The following is a 4,841-nucleotide window of genomic DNA, read 5'->3' on the forward strand; positions in this document are numbered from 1 at the left end:
TGATCTGTCAGAAGTGCACAGCACAGCTGCACCTGAAGAGACACCAGAGCATAACATGGTTGAACCCGAAGAGATGGTGGAGCACAACACAGCTGAGCTGGTGCCCGTCGAGCCGGTTGTGGCTGATCTGTCAGAAGTGCGCAACACAGCTGCACCTGAAGAGACACCGGAGCATAACATGGTTGCACCAGAAGAGACGGTGAAGCATAGCTGGGACTTGAATTTGTAAAATTCTCTGAAAAAGGGCTGATGGTGCAAGAAATTTCAGTAAAAACTGGTTCTGTGTTTTACATTTCTTGATTGTTCTTTGATCTTGATTCATAATTCCTATATTCTTGGATTCAGTTGTTATGTGGAATAAATAACCAAATTAATTAGTGACATACTGACTTGAGCTTTATTGGAAAATGTTCGTTGTGTTGATATATAATTCCTGTTTTCTGGTTTCTTTTGAACTGTGGAATGGGCTTTAGCAGATTATCTCTGATCTTGCTGCTTGCAACAAGGAAATAAATGCAGTTAGTTTGATTCCTTTTCTTGTTCTCATCTTGTATGAACGTATAAGTTGCGTTCTTACAGTAACAATCACATATTGTTTTAGAACGATATAATCATAGTAGGAATTATCGGTATCGGGATCGGGGTATCGGATCGGCTCAGGATCGGGTTTTTTTTATTTTTATGATTTGCTACGTGAGGATCAGCTCAGAATCGAATCGGGGTCGGCCGATACCAATCCGTATCGGCCGATCCAGATCGGTATCGGCCGATTATTCCTACTATGGATATAATGTTATATTGTAATTTTAGTGTTCTTAAGCGTTCAAAAGTAAAATTAGTGTTTGAAAAGTGCAAATCAATATTGCTGATCAAAATTTAGCACTTGAAAATGTAAGCAGTCAACCTCTGAAAAACTAATAATTCAAACAGTCCAATGGTCAATAACAATCTAGTCCCTCTTTGGTAAATAGTGTAAGTATACTGTTTCTTTGTTTTTTTTTTCCAATTAATATACTGGTGTAATGTTTTATGAATGAGGCTATGGTACTATGTATAGCGTATATTGACATGTGCTATGGACATAAATTTTTATTTTGAAAGTCCTAATGATCAATCCGAATCGTTCAACATGGTCTCAAACTAAATTTTATATTTTTTAAATTTGTTTACTATTTTTCTAAATAGATAAAAAATCACTTGTTGTGAAAATTCTGGACCATTCAAAAAGGGGATTTTCTACTCATCTAAAAAATTAGTAAAATAATTATAAAATATAAAATTTAGTTTAAGTACATACTCATATTTATATCATGTTGAATAGTTCGGATCAACCATTAGAATTTTAAAAACAAAAATATTAATCCATAATACAAACCAATCCGCGCTATACATAGTATCGTAGCCTCACTCATGTTTTATTTTGAAATGTACACCGTTGTAAAATCAACCGACACCTGCAAGCAACCAAACTTGTTCTGGGACTGTTTGGCTTAATTTGACCGACTTATTTGAATATTACTAAAGCATGATATGCAGAACCGTGATTTTTATATATAAGAAAATGGAAAAATAAAATATTAAAAATAAGAATGAATCGGTGAAAATTTTAAAAACAAGAAGGAGTCCATGGCTTATGGCGTCCCTGAGGGACGCCATTTGAAACTCATATCCGTCGGAAAAAAAAAAAAAAAAATGAAAACCCAGGGACGCCATGCCATTTGTATTCCCAATGGGACGCCATGGCTTGGATGAGGTCCGACGGAAAAAAAAAAAATTGAAAAATGCTGGGACGCCATGCCATAGTTTGGCCCTTTGGGACGCCATGCAAATGTCCATTCCGTGAGAAAAAAAAAATTTCCATGCGGACTAACATAAAAAATTAAATAAAATAAAAGTTGGACGCCATGGCATATTACGACAACCATCGTCTCATAAAAAGATGCAGAGACATATGTTTCTCTCAGCTCGTTTCATTATCATTTCTAAAAACTGATGAGCTCTGAGATCTGTAAAAACTGATGAGCTCTGAGATCTGTCAGGTAATAATTTTTTAGTTAATTTATTTACAATACTGTTGAACTTATTTATTATTGTAAACAAAAAGTATTTACATTTTGTAATTTATATCTATTATGTAGGTTATTTTTTTTGGAAACAATCAATCATGGTTTTAGTAAATGTGTTTATCGGTGGTGAAATTCGATACGGTCCGAGGGGCGCGGAGTATAGTATTAGCCATCGGTATTCATTTCGTGCGACCGTTAATCAAAATTTTGACGATTTGAAAGGTATGATTTATGGTCATTTTGGATATTCCGAGAGTGAATACAATCTAATAATTTATGCTCGATGTAATGTTGGTACGCCAACTGGTCGTTATTATGAGGTTGTGGAACTTATTTGCAATGGTGGTTGGATGATAATTTTTGAGCAATTAATAAATTCCGGAAGAGAATACCGTGTCATTGATTTTTTCATTGAGTTTGTTCCAATTGTGGGCACAACGCAACTCCAGTTGAACTTTGATAGTATGGTACCTGAGACCCAGCCAGAACCTCATCAATCCCGGTATTGTGACCCACATGCGGGTTCCAGTCGGGTCCAACCCCATCAGAGAGAACATACACCGCCCCAAAATATTTATTCTGAACCTTTTCCAAATATGAATGAGTTTTCACCAGCCGTCCAAGCAGAGGTGAATTGGACACAATACGATAATCCTAACAATACACCTTATATGCCAACTTTTGTTGATCCTTGTCCCGATGATGACGACTTACCACAAAGTGATGATGAAAATGATCTAGACTATTGTGATGATGATGAATGTGATGATGATGATTCTGAAGATAATGTCTTGTTAGAGTCCCATACACCTGCTGTGCAGACTCAGTATTTTCCCATTTCTGGTCGTAGTGACCGTCACCCTGTAGCGAGTTTCAATGACACATCAGGATTTCGGGAAGCAGATGTAAGTTTTTTCGGTACAACCCCACGTTTTGATGATCAATCTCTTGCGGTGGAGCAAGTATTCTCGTCAAAAGTTGTTATGAATAGAACCATAAAGGAGTTCCACATACGCAAGAATATTGAAGTATTTTGGAAAGAAAGTAGCAAAACCAAAATTGTAGTTGAGTGCAAAGACACCAGGTGCAATTGGAGATTGTACGCCACGTCTTCTTATTTTGGAGCTCGGTGGACAATTAAAACATTAAATACACCGCATACATGCTGTGCCCCGACTAATCGTACTGATCATGCACAATTAACAGCCGCAGTGATTGCCAATGTTATAAGGGATGATATTAGAGAAGATATTACAAAAAGCATTAGTGACCTCAAATCGATAGTTCGTGCTCATTTCAAAGGAATTGTTCCCAAATATAACAGGTTATGGCGTGGCCGAGAGCTGGCAATTGAACAAATGTTTGGTAGTTGGAAGGACTCATATGCAATCCTGAGTCCACTTTTACAAGCAATAACAAGAGAAAATCCCGGGACAAAATGGACAGTTAGATCAGAACCCACCGCGAAAGAGACAGAGCGGTTGTTTAAGGCAGCAGCGTGGGCTTATGGTCCATGTATTGCGGCAGTGCCTCATCTGAGGCCTATCATTAGCATTGATGCATGCTTCCTGTCTGGTAGGTACAGGGGGAGATTGCTTATAGCTTGCGGTTATGATGCTGAGAATCAATTGCTACCTCTGGCTTTCGGATTGGTTCAGGAAGAGAGTTTCGAGAACTGGGGATGGTTCATGAGGTGGTTACGACAAGAGGTAATTGGTTTTGGGAGGTTCATGTGTGTTGTTTCAGATAGACACTTGGGAATAAGGAAGGTTTTTAAAGATAGACATGGTGGGTGGTGGGAGGATGGCGAAGAGTGTATTCAGACATTGTGTACACAGCACGTTGCTGAGAATTTAATGAAAAAGGTCCATGATAAAGATGTTTGTGATATATTTAAAATACTTGTCAGGAAAAGGAAGCCAAGAGCGTATGCAGAGTGGATGCAAATTCTACGTCTAAAATGTCCAGCAGCAATTCCGTACTTGGATAAAGTCGGTAAATACCGGGACAACGATGAAACTGAGGCCCCTAAACCATGGAGGGTATTTCAAACATTTGACAATGGTTCCCGTTGGGGGATTATGACAACTAATGGGTCTGAATCATTGAACAATGTGTTCCAGAGAAGTCGAAGACTACCGGTCGTCGCACTAGTTGAAGATACATTTTATAAACTAGTCGATTGGTTTAGGGAAAGGAAGCAGAAAGCTATGACTCGCATAAATGAGAGACATGAATGGTCAGCGCGGGTCGAAGCATTGTTGGTAAGACGCGGAAAACGTTGTCTTGCAATGACTGCCATATCTTATGGTGAGCCACGGGGCGAGTACGATGTCATGACCAAAAACGAAAAAGTTCATTGGTACGATGAGGTAACGGGACAGATTAAATTCATTGATACTGAAACCTTCAAATACACAGTTATCACGAGAGATGATAATAAAGTAGAATGCACATGTCGAAAACCGCAGTTGACAGGTATACCCTGTGCTCATGTACTAGCTGTTTGCCGGGAGAGGAATTTCAACGTAAACTGCTTTATTAACAACTATTATTCCATGAACAAGCTTCTCGAAACTTGGAGTGGTCAATTCCATGGGTTTAAAAATCAATCAGAATGGCCGAGATACACAGGACCAACTATTGTTCCTGATAAAGATTTAATCAGTAAGGGACGGAGAAGACACAATCGTATTAAAATGACTATGGACGAAATGCAAGGAAGGAGTTCAGGACACCAAGCCAGACGTTCTACTGTTGAAAGAAATGCAAGAA

Source organism: Carex rostrata, chromosome 7, assembly GCF_964058835.1.
Source record: "Carex rostrata chromosome 7, lpCarRost1.2, whole genome shotgun sequence".
Classification (NCBI taxonomy): Eukaryota; Viridiplantae; Streptophyta; class Magnoliopsida; order Poales; family Cyperaceae; genus Carex; species Carex rostrata.